Raw genomic sequence first — 19,414 nt, 5'->3', positions numbered from 1 at the left:
AACAATGTTTAAAAATGTATTTTGGCCAGCCCCAGAACAAATGAAAGGCGCGCGACACCATGTAAAATGTTTGCATTTGCAGTGAAGTTCTCTGGTTGGAACCCTCTGCTCGTTTTCTCTGTTTTAGCTGGTGGTTATTAAGAACTTTCTTTTCCATTCAGTGGTGTGTCAATGGAACATTAAATGACAAATGCGTGTTTCTCAGTTTCCTACATTCCATGGTAAATTAGCAATCTTCCCAGAACGTGGCAAACGCATTCATGCCATTTGAACAGTGCTAAATATAAAATAGGGCCAACACAGAGCGAACGGCGGGTGATGAGAGCTGCCACTGGCTATGTACACAAACAGGCCCCGACAGGGAGTCTCCCCCAGCAGGTGGCAGTCAAACAATCACACTGAGCCCACAGATTGCTTGGTTTGTGTAGACTCCGTATGAAGACAAGTGCAGATGGGGGAGGGGGGCAAGTTTTACAGTTTTGCTAGCGGGGGCTAAAAAGTGATCGCCTCTAAACTGTCAGGTGGGAAGCTTATCTGGAAAGACACACATTCCCAACAGCAGCAGCCTTCATGTAAAAAGCAGTTGAGCATCGCAATCCATGCCAGCATTAAGCGGGAGGGCAGTTCCTTGGCAGAATATATAATGTCAGCTGCAGTGTGGGCACCATCATCTGAGCCCGCCTCAATGTTGGCATGTCCCTGGGCGCTGTTAGCAGTGCCAGCATTAGTGAAGGCATCACCCTGCGAACTATTATTAATGCCAACCCTGGTTTTGGCACAATCTCTAATAATACCCTTAACTAGTGTGGGCATCCCCTGGATGCCTATTTCCCAAACTCCGAATGTCAAGCCATTCACCAACCTGACCTCCCTGCTGCGCCAATCAGCATCGATATTGCAGAAGCTGCCAGTACGGCCCAGCAAACATTTGCCACTTACCCACTGGTGACTCGGGAGCCCGAAGGAGCTGAGAATGTCTGCCATCGTGCCCAACATCTGGTCGGTTTCCCCCGGGGTCTTCAGAGGTGCCTTCATGGTGCCCAAGCCTCCAGGGTTCCCCAGCTGCTCAGCTTCAACGTCAGCGACAAAGTCCCCATCAATGACGCCACTTGTAGGCACCCATGCTCAGAGAAGAAGGTATGGCTTTACCCACTGCCTCGGATGGGAACCGGTCCTCCCCGCCGTGTGCCTCCAACTCCAGGGAATGCACAAATGACTCCGGGACAGGAAGGGGCCGGGTGCGGGGCAGACCCAGGCGTGCCCACGAGAAATAAATAAATTAACAGGAGCGATGGCAACTCCGGAACAGGAAGGGGCCGGGCACGGGGCAGACCCGGGCGTGCCCATGAGAAATAAATAAATTAACAGGAGCGATGGGCCGGGCACGCGTGCAACACCTTTCAAACTTTCCACATCATAATACGCCCAGTTGAGCCTTTCTAAACTCCACAACTCACGCTCTGGCCGGCTGCAGAGTGGCGAGAGCCATATGTTCTGGGTAACTACTGTAATTCAAAGCTGCGAGCCACCGGCGCAGGAGGGTCTCATGGGCAGGGGAGGGCTTGCGAGGTGTGAGGCAGGAAAGGTGCCATGGAGAGCACCTCACACGTTAAACAGAATGGTGCTCAAGAGCTCCATATGCATGACGGCACGTGGGAACATGGTCAGATGGCACAACATGCATCAGGCCATGATGAGGGAAGGCATGAAGGGAAAGCGCGGGAAGGCATCGGACCGGGAAGAAAGTAGTCTGCAGTAAAGGGCCCAATAGCCATGGAAGGACACCAATGACGACATGGCCTTCATAAGGAGGGACTAACAAGCCTACAAACAATAAGAAGGCAGCATTTACAACACAAGCCAATCAAAAAGATGGGCGGGGAGTGGGCGGAGCTTCCATGAAGCTTCCAGCTATAGTGGATACTGCATGCCTCGCAAAGCGTGCAGCGCATGCGCTGCAACGCTAGTCGAGACCTAAAAAAGAGGAAATGCCATAATGTAGCCTTCAGTTTATGAAGTGACCCAATAACCAGTCTCGATTTCAACAACTTTAACTAAAAACAACGTCAGCAAGTGGCCCACTAAATATGATATACACGGACAAGGCCAAAGTTTGAAACCATTTCTAAAATGTGAAAAGATTATTTAAATTTACCACTGCAATTGCAACGTCACAACCTATTTATGCTACCCTCTTTTATTCATCCTTCATAAAATTCTAATGTACAGCATATGGCCTGGGATCATTGGAGAGTAGGTAACACTATCTTGGGAGCCTGCAGTGCCACGAGGCAAGCCCAACTTGATATCTGATTTCTAGAGAATCACTTGTGTATAACAGTTTAGGCAATTGTCATTATGTACGTGTGATCTGCACAATTGTACGTTATAAAAATCTAGTAAAGAAAAAAACGCACACTATGGTTAACGGTTCTAAAGCTCAAAATTAAAAACCTGACTACTGACAATCAGTAAAACCAGGGACATATTAAGGATTTTGGGGGCCCACGGCCAAACACATTTTGGGGACTCCTATTTGGAACAGCCTTGAATTTATGATCCAGTTTCAGCTCTTTCGTGCCCTCTTTGGCCAGATCACGGACAGTGCACAAGCGCACTAGTTCAAATTCTAAATGTATTTATTTACATCTATTATTCAGGGATAGAGATGTGTGTTTTCAATATTACAGCACATAAGCATCTCACTATTATTGCTGCAAACCATTTCTGTGACATCCTCCCATTTCTCATATGGGAGGTCCTGTTTTATCGAAAATAAACTTTTTTGGGATGTTGCATGAAACAAACATTACATTTGTCTGCAAAATGTCTGCAATACTCCTGGCCCTGGGCTAAAACCGATGTTGCCTATGCCTTAAAGCGTCTCTGGTTTACTTCTATCTTCCACGAGGTATTGAAAACACACAGGGGCTTATTTACAAGCCCCTTTCGCCTCGGGTGTTAAAAGTGACGCAGCAGCAGCGCAAAGGGCTTGTAATCTCCTTCCTGATGCAGCGGAGCGGGTAGGTGAGCCGGACTGCTCTGAGCGGGAGCAGCGACATCACGTTGAGTGTCCATATACTATGCTGCGGTCTGATGAAGCCGCACTTGAATCCTTAAGAGGTTGGCTGCTTTTCTCCGGAGGAACATCCTACCGAGAGAAGAAGTGGTATGTAGAACCACACCACACACTGTAGATAGTTTTCATTTAGTCACTAGGTCCTGAGGAATCACCAACTGATCTATTAGAGACATTTTATAGGCGAGAAACATGTTGACCACTAAGGGGTAGAGCATAATTTTTGTCAGATTAAAACAAAATAGTCGCCCTCCTTCTTTTTACTATTTAATCAGGTTGTGACCTCTCCAGAATAAAAATAATTATAGAGGATTCCCTTACCTGTTTTAACCCACACACCACATCTACATCTTACCAGGCCCCTCACACCCATGGCACCTATACGGCAAGGAACAAAAGATCCCCTTTATGGGTGCCTGTCGAGCATTGCAGCGCCGGCTCGACGAGGAGCAGACCCATATGATGAAGCATGACACCTAGCTTGCTGGGTGTGTGAGGGTCCTAGTTCCGAAAGGAGGTATTTCCCACCTCCCCACCACTCTGAGTACCCACCAGGTGGCCAACTTGCCACCCAGGAACACCGTACCTCTTTTGTCTTCTTGTAATTAAGCCCCACAATTCATAAAGAATCACGAATGGCATGTTGATATGGATCAAAATATCTCAAATGCCAAGAAAATAATGAATAGTGCTGGATTCCCCTGGGCATAGAGAGTAAGTCCATAGTGGGCAATACACATTTTACACAAGCATATTGGGCAAAAGCTGCTTATTATTATGATTGTTTTTTTACAAAAAATACAATCAATGATTGAGCGAATCCATTTATATTCGCAATCAAAAGCTATACTTGTCCTACCTTTGCTTTCAAGGGCATGACACATTCATTATACCACAAGCAGGGGGCATGAGAGGGGCTTATGTCAGTGGAAAGGGAGAGGAATGCGGGTTGGAATGAGTACTAAGGGAGAGAAGCACAATATTTTATCAAATACAACTTTTAGGTCTTTCAAAACAGAGATGAGAGTGTTTGTGTGTTTTTGTCTGTGAGTGCATGTAAAAATCCCAGGTGAAATCTGACAGACACCTCGGGGGGTTGTAACACCCTAAATATCCCCCTGAAGCTATGCACCTGCTGAACACCAATGCTGCTGCAGCCACTGGTAGAACTCCAGCCAACCTGCTGCAAATTGGTTAACTTGGGTCATAGTAACATGCCCTTCAACCGTAGACCCAGTGCTTAATTTGAGCTGGTGGTTTACTGCGCTCAGCACCGTCACTTAATTATCAACACCGTCGCTTTTCATGAGCGCCAGTCAAGAAAACGTACATTTATGATAGGCACGGGGAGATTAAGGGATTTGCCCAGTACCACAGGATATTGAGCTGACGTCGAGACTCGAACCTGGTTCCCCAGCTTCGAAGTTGGCAGTTTTGGCTATGACATCAAATCCTCTTCCCACTTTGATGGTTAGTAGTTGGTTCTGTTTTAAGCAGGGCTAACAGGAGAAATGGGCAGGTTCAAGCTGCCTCCTGACAAGAGTCCCGGCACTTATTTTTAGGCAAATTAACCCCTGATAGACTATATATGATACCAAACAAGGTAGGCTCTGTTGTGTCCTGCTGGACACGTTCTAGTGTCTCAGCAGGCACTTGTTTTTCCAGACACTCCCTCGAGGGCTGGACACACACATGCACCACACACGCATCCATCACAGGCGTGAGCCTGTTAATAAAAGGGCCCGGGCGCACGTGCTCGTGGCCAGTTAATAAGTGTAATACCTGACTCTGTGTCACTCATTTGAATATTATGTGGGCCCCAGGCCCGCTACACAACATTGGAGACAAGAGGGTACTGCTCCACGTGTAGGCTGTCAGGGAATTCGGGTTGTCGCGGAGGAAATGGGGCAAGAGACTAAGGTCCACACCCCCCGCACCCACTCTCAGCCGGAAGTCTCAGGGCGGGACGGCAGCCGCCCAGACCATGCACCAGCGAGGCCTGTGCAACCCTACTGCTGATCGAAACGAGGTGAGAAGCATCCCCACTCCCTAAGTGCCCCCACAGGAGAAAAAAGTGGATTGACCCATGGCCGCACCCAGCGCAAGTGTAGAAGCCCCTTGCAGCGATTGGGAGTGCACCCATAAAGCAAGACGTGGAACGCAACGTGATAGAAGGCCACCATCATAGCTGCTGTAAGAGACGGCATCGCGCCAGCAAGCTCACTACAGCAACCTGCATTGTCCCAGCGGAAAAGATAAGGGGACCGCCTACCGTAACTCCGATGCCTGCATCTCCAGCGGGGCCCACGGCATAAAGAAGACCTCCAAAGCCTCGTTGAGTGGCCTAGTGGGACCCGCTGTGGCACAGACTCCACTCTATAAGGCCAGTAATCTCTCTGGGGCCCACGAGTGCATCGTGGCCGCACCCTGAGCGTTACAAGTGCTCACAAATCGCAACAGAAGACGCGTGCCCCCATCCTCATCTGCAGCACCCCGCCCGGGGGGGTGCACTGAGATTGGTGAAGGGAAGACTGGGGCCAGTGAACAAGCCTCTCCACCCTCCGGCCCCTTTCCCCGCATGGCCCGTAGCTGGAGGGAAAGAGTTCACGTGAGAGGAGGCAGAGGCTGCAGTGATAGGAACAGTGTTGCCAGATTTTTAGACCCATCCCAAGCCCAAAGCCGCTCAAATATAAGCCCAAAATAAGCCCAATCAGACCAGTTTCAGCCTAAAAACCAGCCCAAATTAGCAAGTCTCACATTATGCACAAATTGTCATCAGAAACAAACACAAATATACATTATATTCAATATACAGATGGTGGGAGGGAGTTAACTGTGCACCTGCCTTAATGCTACTCATTTTTGAAACCAGTCCTCACTGTGACTTTGTCATGTGAAACAGGCACTGCTCAGAATACAATAGTAGAAAACAAAGAATAAGCAAGGCAGAAATAGTGTTCTGTGCAATTTACTGCTCCCTCTAAATTGTATTTTAATTAAGTCTGTAAAACTCAGTGTCTTCATAATTCTTTACATTACACATTAAAAATTATTACAAACACTCCTCAGAAACCCAGTGGGGGGGCACTCACAGAGTGAGACAGACAGACTGTAAGCCCAAGGCAGCGCGCAAGGAAAAGCCCCCTTATCTGACTGGACCTGCCCACGCTGCGCAGCTGACCTAAAGCTGTCCTGGCCAAAAAACAAAGCTTTATTTTCCAATTATTTCCAGGCAGGCAGGCACTGGCAGCCGGCCAGGCAGGAGCATCCGCAGGGCCCAGGCCAGTGCTAGCTAGGCCCGAGTCGAGAGAGAGGAACTAAAGTATTTATCGCCGGTGCTGCCTAGGCCTATTTTATCGACCTAGTTTCTAGTGATCATGACTGATTAATTGATGTAAACAATTTAAGCATGGCGGGTCCCCTCTGACTGTCAGTGACAGAGGGTTTTAAATTCTGGCCGTGGCTCAGCATCCTGTGAATCTCAGAAAAATTCCCTGTGCCAAAAAATAGACAGCGTCTGTTGTGAAGCGCTATTAAATATTTGGGCAAGGTTTCTGCTATTTAAAACTGCCTTAAATAAAATGTGGATTCTTTATATCGCTGACACCCTAATCTCATCCTACAAGAATTACGATCAAAAGAGTAACCTTTGATGTCAGAAAGATGTACCCATCTAGAGGTTGAATTCCACAGTGTGTACCTGGAAATACTAGAACCGATCCCGGCTTGACTAAATTGTGTGATCTTGGGTAAATGCCATATTTCCCCGAGTCTCCTTTTTGCTTATCATAGTCACACATATGAGCACCTTCAAATATGGGTTCATGATTCGAGCTTTACAACAACTCGTGTTTAATAGCCTATACTGTTGCTCTATATAATAACAATCTAGGGCACATATGGGGTACACGAGTCATGAGGTGCTTTTTAGTTCACTAGTAATCGTGGTAATCAGGGCAGGGGCAGAAATGTTTCTTACTTCATGTTTAAAAACACGCACTTTTAATAAATACTTTTCAAATAATCTGATGTACTGCGTGGAAACGTCTCCACCCATTAATGAAACACGCTTGCTTGAATTTTGAAAGCACCTTACCAGTGGTAGTAAGCGCTATATACATGAAATTTCAATATTCTAAAAATAAGTTTATTTCATGATTATTACATTCCAAACGTTTTCAAGACTCGAATCGTGCACGCGCTCTTGGAGCTAGAGCCGACCCTTGGCTTGGTGAACCTCTCTGTTAATATTTACTAATTGTGGAACCTCCTGAGGCTTGAGCCGGGAGTAGCGCGAATTGCGTTTTTAAAACTGTAATTGCTTCGTGTGTGTTTTTTTAACTGTTGCACTTACCGCCCTGAGCACCAAAACCTGCTACGAACCCCCCGCTGACAGCTGATCAAAACGCTGCCACCGGCGAGTGTCTGTTCGTCCCCCTGCCGCCATTGACCAGGACACAGGCCACGCCCACCGGGATAGGCCACGCCCCCTTCCTCTCCACCCGGTATATAGAGCGCGCTGACTACAAGCGCTGCCTGTTACTAATTGTGGAACCTCCTGAGGCTTGAGCCGGGAGTAGCGCGAATTGCGTTTTTAAAACTGTAATTGCTTCGTGTGTGTTTTTTTAACTGTTACACTTACCGCCCTGAGCACCAAAACCTTGCTACGAACCCCCCGCTGACAGCTGATCAAAACGCTGCCACCGGCGAGTGTCTGTTCGTCCCCCTGCCGCCATTGACCAGGACACAGGCCACGCCCACCGGGATAGGCCACGCCCCGTTCCTCTCCACCCGGTATATAGAGCGCGCTGACTACAAGCGCTGCCTGTTACTAATTGTGGAACCTCCTGAGGCTTGAGCCGGGAGTAGCGCGAATTGCGTTTTTAAAACTGTAATTGCTTCGTGTGTGTTTTTTTAACTGTTGCACTTACCGCCCTGAGCACCAAAACCTTGCTACGAACCCCCCGCTGACAGCTGATCAAAACGCTGCCACCGGCGAGTGTCTGTTCGTCCCCCTGCCGCCATTGACCAGGACACAGGCCACGCCCACCGGGATCGGCCACGCCCCCTTCCTCTACTCCTGCCTCCTATAAAGCATGTGTCTATACAGGAAGCGCAGCGGACGAGCGCAGCGGGCGCGACGAATGCGCGCCGAAGGCGCGCATAAGGCAAGCTCGTCTGCGCTCGTCCGGGCCGAGTCCGGGCCAGGGGCCACGTCCCCTACATCCCAGGATAAACAGATCTTAGCCTACAGCGCAGACGCTCTACATGACATGAGGTCCTTGGGACCGGACTGTGAAAGGCATTGCCTTGATGCAACGTCTCTTCCAGCCATTTGCCCAAAATGTAACGTCCCCCTTAACATGTGGCAGACCAAATCCCTGAAGCATGAATACTGTATGTTCCTATTAAACTGCAGATCCCTGCCACAACATAAGGTGGAAATCTCCTTCCTACTGGAAGAGCGTATGCCGGACGCAGTGTTTCTCACCGAAACATGGTTGGCGTTAGACTCCGACCCTGCCGTTGTAACATCCCTCCCCTCTGGCTTTCAAATCATTCGACAAGACCGTCCGGAGGGTAGAGGGGGCGGGCTAGCAATTATATTTAAAGAACAATATCATTGCAGACTCATCCCGGAAACTATCCCAGATTGTGAGAGCCTAGCCTTCTCGCTGGAGTTTTCTCCCAACCACTGTTTTTCGGGCACATTGATATATCGCCCACCTGGCCCCCCTAAACAATTTCATAATCTCCTACCAGCAATTGTGGCGCCACGCACTAGCGCGGCTGCCAACTATACTGTGTTAGGCGATTTCAATTTTCACTTTGATTCACCGCTGGATCCTACGGCTACTATACTAGCCGATGACCTGGCCGCGCTACAACTTATCCAACGAGTAAAATCATCGACTCATGTGAAAGGACACCTTTTAGATCCAGTGTTCAGTAACTGTGTGGATTTTGTGGTTGGGCCTCCGCTTCCCCTCCCATGGACTGACCACTCTCTGGTGCCCTGTACTTGGTTTACCCAGAAACCCATTCCGGTAACACCGATGATAAGACATGCCAGATCCTGGGCGCGGATACCAGTAGACGAATGGAAGAATAAACTTATGAAAGAACTTCCCCCTAATAATGAGGATCCATGTCTGGCGAACCAGGCCTATGAGAACTGGATCCTGCACTCTCTCGATACCATCCTCCCCCTTAAGAAATTAACGGTAAAACGCCCCCATAAAACAGCACCTTGGTACTCGGAGGCCCTCAGGGACAAAAAGCGCCAATGCCGGAAAATTGAAAGGAAATGGCGTCTAGACTACTCCATGGAGGAAAAAACTCTATATCGAGAAGAAATAAAAGCCTACAAAAAGGAAGTAAAAGCTGCTCAAGCGGCATACTTTTCTGACAAGATCCTAGCTGCAAAATCTAAACCTAGGGAAATCTTCCAAACTCTGCAAAAACTTACAAAACCACCTCCCCCCAGTGCATATGAGGAAAAATCTGTTTCCCAATGCAATGACCTGGCGGAATTTTTCTCAGCCAAAGTAAATAAAATATACGCTTCCTTCCCCTGCACTACCACTCCTCTGATAGCTCAGGATAAAACCATGGGGACAGACGCTGTTCTAAGCTCTCCACCCACGCTTGACCACTTTCCTTGCATGGATCTCGAAGTTGTAGAGTCCATGGCTCGGAAAGTAAAATCTGGATCCCCAACTGACCCGGCACCCCCAGAAGCCATGTTGCTAGCATCTCAGGCTGTCCTACCTATCATCAAAAATCTCCTGAACGCTTCCATCGCTTCTGGCATCGTCCCTCCTGCCTGGAAACGGGCGATGGTCCGAGCGCTGATAAAGAAGCCAAACCTGGACCCATTGGACTTTGGCAATTATCGTCCTATTTCCCTGCTCCCCTGGGTGAGTAAAATCGTGGAGAAGTATGTCAATCTCCAGCTGGTTAGCTTTCTTGAAGATAACCAGCTGTTAGATACCACTCAGACAGGGTTCAGACCTAAGCACGGAACAGAGTCCGCCCTCCTAATGGTCATCGAGGAGTCCAGGAAAATTCTTGACCAGGGAGGATCAGTGGCAGTGATCCTCCTTGATCTCAGCGCGGCGTTCGACACGGTCAGTTATAACACTCTACTGAACCGTCTTTCGAATGTCGGCATTGTGGACAAGGCCTGGCTCTGGTTAAAATCTTTTCTGAGTAACAGGTCGTTCCAAGTGTTTGACGGACAGACAGTGTCTTCCAGCATGCCCCTGAAGGGTGGAGTCCCCCAGGGCTCCTCTTTAAGCCCCGCGCTTTTTAATATCTACATGAGGCCACTGGCTGAGGTAGTTCGTCCGTATGGAGTCAAGATCATATCCTATGCGGACGACACCCAGTTGGTGGTCTCATTAGCGCAGGAGGCTCAACAGCCACTTTCAGGTGGACTAACAAAATGCTTGGAGGAGGTGAAGGCCTGGATGACTCTGTCATCGTTAAAGCTCAATGGTGACAAAACGGAGCTTATGCTCCTGGGCCCGGCTGATCCCACCTTCTTCAACTCACTATGGCCCACCTGTCTAGGCCCCCCCCGGCTCCGAAGGATAACATCAAAAGCCTAGGGGTATGGCTGGACAGGAGTCTTTCACTTAACACCCAGGCCACAAAGCTCTCAGCCATCTGCTTTGGATTGCTTAGGACACTGAAGAAAGTTCTTCCTTTGCTCCCAATGGAGGCAAAGCAGATGGCCGTACAGGGCCTGATACAGTCACGATTAGATTCCAACAACGCCCTCTATTTGGGTGCACCAGAGTACACACTAAAGAGACTACAGCTGGTACAAAACTGCGCTGCCCGCACTCTGCTACAGATCCCACGCAGACTGCCAGTTAGAGCGGCACTGACCAGCCTGCATTGGCTCCCAGTGCGTAAGAGAGTCACCTTTAAGGCAATGTGTATTGCTCACCAGGCCTTCTGGGACTGGGGACCCCTAATTACTCGTAGTCTAGTAAGCCAGTATCGTCCAGGCAGAGACCTGCGATCTAGCCAGGCTTTTATGGCAACAGTCCCTAGAATCAAAAGGACAAGATCGGGTGGAAGGATGTTTGCCTTCAACGCCGCCAAGATCTGGAACTCCCTCCCTTCTCATTTGAGATCCAACCCTGACCTCGCCTCTTTCCGCAAACAACTAAAAACACACCTGTTCAATTCTCCTCAATAAACTCAGTTCTCCTTCCCTACCGGTCTGCAACCTCACCCACCCTACCAACTGGTTCCTCTAGTGCTTGGACGCCTCAGGGCAGCAATTCGCGCTGTTATAAATTCACTTTCATTCATTCATTCATTTAGGCTCGCCCACCTCTAGCTAGTAGTTGGCTCCAGCCTCAAAAGGCTCATCATACTGCAATGGGTACTAGTCCTCACCACATCAAAACCCAATGCTTGGCCCTCCCTGGTTTTCTGATCCCATCCTCCTGGGGTTTGACCCCGCTGGGTTGGGTCACCTCCACCCCCACTCCATATCCACCCAGGCAGAGTGACAACAGCAGCAGCAGAGCCTACATTTCAGGGATAACAGAAGCACCTGGGATTCGCGACTCAGTCTCTCTCTAGTCTTCTTGACTCACTGAGGCAGGCTGCAGGCCAGGCTGGCAGGTGGCACCTGAGGGTGGGAGAAGGCTGTGGGCAGTTTTAGGTTAATACCATCCGGGACCGTCCGTAACCCAGACCCAAACTCACTCACCTGAGGTCAAGGAGAGGTACTGCCAGAGTCCGGACTCAGTCAGCTCACTCACTCACTGCAGTGCAGCGGCATCGTGACTCTCACTCACGTGCCGCCGCCGGGCTGTGCTGTGGGCTGGGCTTGGGCTGGCTTACCTGCGCTGCGCACAGAGCGCTGCCTGCGAGCACCGTCCACCACCGCCTGCTGACTGTGGTGGCCTGGGTGACAACTAACCACAGTGGTCGGCAGCAGCAGTGACACCACGAGTCCAGTCAGTGCCACAATCGAGCACGTTTCACGACGCGTCGACTCACTGTCACCTGGATTGTCCACCGACTGCCGCATCGAAAGAGCGTGTCACGTCACCCCCAGCATTATATGGGAACCGCGGGGGCTGGCCAAAAAATGATGCCCAGGGCCGTCATTGGTAGCGTTTTCGCGCGCTTCAAGATTGACGGCCCTGGGGGACCCCCACATTGGCCCGCAGTGCCCGCACACATACAACAACAAAGCTAGGTGACCCTCTGGGTGGTGCGTGCAGGCGTGCAGCGCGCATGTGCAAAATAAGAGTGAGTGCACCTACACAAACAATGTAACAAGTTAGCAACTGCACAACATCACGTGCGCCGTCACTGATAATTGACGGATGATTCATGATTGATGCATGCCTGCTGGCTGGCTGCTGCTCTAGGGTGGGCGGGTTCATCATGTGTGCACAGGCAGGCCCAGGATCGGACCTCCAATGAGTAGCACTCTCTTAGCACACGCTGCGCTCTCATTTGCCACTGACAGTGACTGCCACCATCACGCCACGGACTCCTCGTGGTCGGCGCCCGCCCAGGCCAGTGAATTGTGCACACACACTTAATTCTAGCCCAAACAGTAGCCCCCCGCCAGGCATGGGTTTTTCCCTCACAACTGGGAAAAAAGTCGCCCAATTGTGGGGGAAATAGCCCAATCTGGCAACCTTGGATAGGAAACATGAGTAGCAGCAGTGCCCCCTAGCATTGGCTTGCCACACCACGCCTCGAACCGAGAGGCAGAGCAAGCAGCCTGCTAGCCCAGCCCTAGGAAGCGAGTGCCCTGCTCACCGGCACCAGCGCTGCAAAACACTGCCCACAGACGACATACCTGCACCTAAGCAGAACGCAGCACGATACCCACATATCCCGGGTAAGAGAGGCAGGCAGGTTCCAGGAAAGACTGCCGGGCCTAGTGGTTCTATTTGGGTACTGCGCCCAGTAAAAGAAATAACTTCACACTGAAAAGGCCAACAGCCTCAGGAGAGTTGTCCAGGCTAGTACAGCATGATCACTACAGCGTCACCCCCGCACACCAGCAATGTTCCTCACTAAAGGCAAGTGCGGCACAGGACAAAGTAAAGGGAAGCACAACCTGCAAAGCCCCTGTTGAGACTTCCCTACCTTAAGATAGGATAAGGGGGAAGGAGAGACCTGAAGTGGTTACACACCAGACAGCAGGTAGACACATGGCAATGCTGACAATAGTGCTGTCCCAGCACAGAGAGACTGTAATCCCAGCGGAGAGCACTCAAGTAAGCACACAGCTGCCCCAGTCAAGCACCAAAGTGGAAGTACAGGCATGCCAGACACCAGTGAGAGGCACTAGTCTACCCAGGTGTGCCCTCACAAAGCGTGCAGAGACAATGCAAGAGCCCCAATAGTGCCCGAAGCTACACCTGCCTAGAAAAGCGTAAAGTTGACAAGGACAGACAGACATAAGGCGGTAAGCTCCCTAACGGTGCAAGGGGAACATGCGCGGCCCATACAGCCCCGGACACTATCTGATGCCACATCAAGCGAAGACCCTGTGACACAAACCCCTGGTGGAGAACGGCAATTACCGCAAGATAAGGGATCAAGCAGGTCAAGTGCCAGAAGAGGGCACTGCGATGAAGGACGAGGAACACCAAACAAGAGGTATGCCAGAGCATGCACCCAAAGGGTCCATAGTGTGAGCAGGTACCCCAGAGGGTAGGACCTCTCCAGGAAAGAAATGCAACACTGCAAGTAGCCAAGAGCAGAACCACCTAAGAAAGCAGCAAGCCTCACACGAGGTATGAGAAGAACGTGTAAAGAAGATGAAGCGCGCATCGTCTGAGGTGCGCAACACATTCACCCAGAAGCATGTAAGCATGGGCAAACGCCCAGGAGAGAGGGACATCACAGAAAAGAAACAAAGCTTAAGGCAGCAAGAAGAGCCTCCACATCTCCACTGCTCCAGCAAAGCCCCGCAGTGGGCCAAAGACAGCACAGTGTCCTCCCTCACACTGCCTCAAGACGGAGTCGCCGGTGACCCAAGACAGGCAAGAGGAGAGTCACTCACTCCAAGTGGCCATCCACTAGCACAGCTCCCTACTGCCCATGGAAATCATTCCCAGAAGAGGGAACACCCAGAGTAGGAGCTTCAAGAAGCTGCCTGAGAGGGAGCACATGAGACAAGTGGCTGTTCGCCACCCAGCAGAGAAGAGCAACGGAAGTCTCGCAAGCATGGTCCAGAGACCATTGAAGTTGATAGGCCCTGTTGGCCTTTTTGGAAAAGGTGCATGCGGCTGCACCCGTAAAAGAATCGCAAAGAAGAGTGACAATCCAGTCACCAAGAAGAGCTGGACAGACACAGGTGCGCTAAGGAACACAAGAAGAGAAGCTCGAGGACTTGTAGCACCACAAGCCAAGAGCACACCCAGCGACACCAGACAGCCCCCAAGGCGGACCGACGTCCCTGGAGACAGCCCCATGGGAGAACCAAACATAAGCCGCAGCAAGCGCGAACCGTATCTCTCCCCAACGCTTCCCAGTGTGACCCAGAGGCCACCTGCTGACCTGGCTTACACATGAACTGCGGCAGCGAGAGCATGTCTTGCCCAAGACTCATCCATCCCTGAGGTTTGTGCGAGAGACTAGGTGCTGGCTCCTCGGTGGTCTTGCAGCTGCCCCCAGTCGCCACACACGCAGCCCCAGCGCAGCCCACAAGCAGTCCCATGGCAAACCCGACAAAGGGCCTCCTCAGGCTGGAGAGTTGAAAGAGACATTGCCCCACCGGCAGGTTACTGGATACGACAAAACAGTCTAACAGAGACTTCAGGCGATCCTGCAACACTTTCGTGAACTTTCACCATGGACTCCAACCATGCTCTTGACGCACCCTGTTTAATGAACTGATATTACCCACCACATACCATCCTCGAAGGCAGCGAAGGGGGAACGCCTCGGACGACAAGACATGTTTCCACCGGCATGTTACAAGAGTGCAGCTGACGTCTCCAAGCCAGCGTTCGTGTCCTGACCCACTCAGGTTAAATTATGAGTGCCCGCCGAGATCGTCCTGCTGCAGTCAGAGTCACCAGTCCTTGTCTGCTGTCTTCCTTATGCCTGACACAAGAAGCTGATGGACCCTGTGGTGTATATTTAGTTGTTGTTTACCCCTTCAGGTTGGACTAGTGGTTGTTTTGTTTTCATTAAAATTTGGGAGAAATGTTTTGTCCTACTGGACACGTTCTAGTGTCTCAGCAGGCACTTGTATTTCCAGCCACTCCGTCGAGGGCTGGACACACACATGCACCCCACACCCATCCATCACAGGCATCACGAGTGACGTGAGCCTGCCAATAAAAGGGCCCGGGCGCACGTGCTCGTGTCGTGGCCAGTTAACCAGTGTAATACCTGACTCAGGGTCGCTCATTCGAATATAATGTGGGCCCAGGGCCCACTACACAACAGGCTCCACTATTAGAAAAATAGCAACTGAAAACAATAGAAACGAACAAGCAGAGATTTTCTCTGCGGCGGTTTGAATACTAATATAAAAAGCATCTGAATCCAGCAGAACCACTATTTGGAACTGGTCGATAATAACATCTAACATCCCGCTTGCATTTAAAGCATATTCTGTAATGTATTATTTCAATTTAGTGATGTTCACATCACCTTTAGCTGCCATTTGATGCCTTTCGCCATGCCGCATGGGGAATACACGTGTCGTTAATGTGACTGTTTGAAGAAAAAAAAGCGCACTCTACCCTGTATTAGCTGCAGTCACCCTGGTATAGTGCTGGGTGGGTTAATTATGCAAAACAATCTCTGCTCGACTCACAAAGCCCAGACGTTGGAAGTCGGCACATTGCCATAAAAAAGATACATGTGATATGCCCATTGTGGAAAGCAGTTACCCCGCTTTGTCGCTCACATATTAGTTAACAGGCATTTGCAATGCAATAGGTCTTGCATTTACGCGAGTTTGAGCTATTGACATTGCAAATGACAATGCTTTTTATTTTTGTTTTCGTTTTTAAAACATAAATAAAAGACATTGTCATTTACAATGCCAATAGCTTAAACTCGCGTAAATGTAAGACCTATTTCCATTGCAAATGCTTGTTTAAAAGGCAAGTAAGGCACCATTTTGTGGATGTGCGTCTGCGAGAGTGCTGCCTGCAGATCCCCTTTCTGGTCTGGTACCGTCATGATACTTGGTGCATTCCTGCTGTCACCATTTACCAGGCAGGGTACGGCCAGGGTTATAAACAGACAAGGTCAATCCAACAGGCAGTGACTATGCTTTACATTTATTATTTGCTGTTCTATATAGCGAGAACTCGGTCCAAGGGCTTCTGAGCGCTTTACAAGAGCACCAAACTACTCACACAAGGTCAAATTCATATGTGTAGGCTCGGGGAGAATACGTGGTTTGCCCAGAATCACACAATGTGGAGCCGACGCAGGGTCTTGAACCTGTTTACTCCGTTCCAAACTTGAGCGCTTTGCATGAGCACTAGTTACGTTTCACACAGACACATTCATTTTGGTAGGCACGGGGAGATTCAGTGATTTGCCCAGAATGACAGCCGAGACCCGAACCCAATTCCCCAGGTTTGAGGTCGATCCGCTCTAGCTGTTAGGCCATATCCTCTCCCCTTCGCCAGCTGTTATGTTTAGCAAAGTTATTGGGAGGTGTTTGCAGGTGTTATAGTGCCAATATCGGCAACAGTTATCACAAAACACATAAGTACATAAATAAAACACACGACACTGTAATGTAAGTGGAGAAATATTGCTGCAGGTTTATTAGCATAACCAATATACAAACATGGTGGGTTATCTTACGGGCGATCCCAGGGCAGGCCAGCCCCTATGCCGCCTGCCCGTCTGATAAGCCTAGAGTCACCATGGCAACGCCAAATGGTGTATACCAAATATTGGGAGGGGCCACCCCTCCCATCCGTGGACCCCCAGTCCACTTGCTTCACACGCCCCCCCGTGATGGGTGGGCGGAGCATACATGGCAGCCCCCGATTGCTCAGACCCACAACCGCCTGTCGGCTAACGGGGCGCCGTCGTTCTTCCAGGGGACAACGTTAAAACATCCCTGGGTATCCTGGCTTAGCACCCCGCGGTGCTGCTGCATGATGTACCCCTTGGTATGTGCAGACCCTGGATCGCCCTGTAACTCCTCCACAGCCTTGGGAGTGGCCACCGTCACTACCAGGGCCCCCCACCAAGGTAGACCTGTTTACTTACAACCTGCTGCAGCCAAAGCTTCCCCTAGGTCCAGTACGAAAAGGTCCATGCCTAAACTAGAGAGGTGCACCCCATCTCCCTCCAGGCACCCTGTGGACTTGGCGTGTATAAGACCATGCCTGATGAAGCCAAGACCTCTTTGCTCTGCGCAACTGCGCATGGCTCCCGGTAGGACTTTATACCTACAGCATACTGATACCGGGCTTCTCCCAGGTCCAGCCAAAACAAGTCTACGCCCAACCGGGCCGGCGGCCAGCGTGCACCATCAGGACAGGTTCCCCCATCCTTTCTAAACTCCCCCGTGGGTTTGACTGAAATGACCTTAAACCTAAAATAGGCGATGGTCCAAAGTTGCCTTTGCTTTTGAGAAGACACTCCTGCCTGGCAGTGCCAATGCGGGAGGAGGTAAGAGTTGACAAGCCCGCCTTACTTCCTCTTTCACTCTGTTGGAGTACGCCCATCGTATTCCATCAGTCACCACCAAATGTAAAGCCTTGCCCTCCCAAAATTCTGCTAGTATACCAGGGAGAGACAGGACAGAGTGACCACAGAGGAGAATAACGTGTAAAATTCTTCTCTATTTGAATACTGGGAAAGCCAATTGTTCTCCTGCTGATTTGTAGACCAAAAGTGTTACCCCGGTGTTTCCCTTAATCATATGGACCATAAGCCCCCGTTGGAAGGCCACTTTCACAACCTGCATAGCTGCCAGCCAGTGCTGGAGGGTGGGAGAAGTTACCCGGTACCGATACTCGCATCAAAGGTACCTGTTTCGTCGAACTCAAGGGCGGGCTACTAAGTGAGCAACCAGGCTCCGCCCTAGTATCCAGAGGTCAAACCCAAGCCCCTCCAAGTTCTGCTGCTTCACCTGCCTGTTAACACGAATCCCAGGGCAGACCACCGGCCTATAACCCATGCTTGGCCATGCCTGAGCTAAAATACCTCTGAACAGCATGACAACAGGCTAACCACCAGCATTGCGTTCTGAATGTTTCTGACACTGCCAAGAAACATGCGCATAACTAAAGCAACTGGCACCATGCCATAAAAGTATCAATTCAGCCTTCTATGAAACAAAACGTGCCCTTGTGGCGATCCGAGTAGTGCTCCCTCCAAGCCAGCAGCCCTACCCAGGCAACCCGCACCCTCTTGGCACTGGCACACCCCCGCCCCAGCTGCCCTAGAGTGCCTGGTCGTGTGTAGCCACAACCTATGTTTCATCACTGACGTTATATCGGGGTATGATGACACATCTAACTCTACTGCTGAGTGCCCGTTGCACCATCGCAAGTATGCCTTTGCCTGCTCAGAGTCTGGCTGCAAAGTTGGATGATATTGACACCCCAGCCCAGGGCGAAAATGGCAGCTTTACAGTATCTGGTGCTATAGACGGTCCCCGTACCCTGATGGAACAGAATGCAATTCCCTTGCTCCTGTGGCGCACGAACGCAAAACCAATTGCTCACCATAGTTCAATACCTTCCTGCTGCTAATCATTCCCTAGCCGAATGTTGACAAATCTATGTTCTGCAATGGCTCTACTTCGCAGCCTGCACCATTTTGCCAGTGCCGAAAAGACCTTTGTCATGCTGCCTGGCCTAATCAATCTAGCCCTGTTCTTGAAGCGCCCGCTTCAGCCGTAGAGCAAACAATTCGCCAGTAACCCCAAACTGGCCCTGATGCGAGACAAACCGAGCCAAGGCACAACAGTGAGTGTACTAACTAATAGCAGGTCTAACAGCGTCAACAGGCATCCTCAGCTTACAATAGGCGTGATGGAGTAAGGGTATCCAGTGAGAATCAAAATGACAGCTTCCCATCTGACCAACCGTGGTGGGAACCACTCCTGATATTCTAGTACACATGGTCCCTGTTCACCTGTCACTGCCTGATGTACGTGACCTAGGTACATGGTCCCCTTGCATGGCGGCATGCCATTGAGACCAACATCCAGTCCCCGATAAGTACCACTATCTGCCTACGCTACAATCTTGCCTGGCGTTCCTTCATGCCCAGATATACCACGCGATGATTGCTCTCCTCCGTCACTTGACCCGACCACACCTAGAAGAACAAACACAGCGA

This window comes from Triturus cristatus, chromosome 1_1 (assembly GCF_964204655.1).
Source record: "Triturus cristatus chromosome 1_1, aTriCri1.1, whole genome shotgun sequence".
NCBI classification, from domain to species: Eukaryota; Metazoa; Chordata; class Amphibia; order Caudata; family Salamandridae; genus Triturus; species Triturus cristatus.
Note: the sequence above shows the minus strand (reverse complement) of the source record.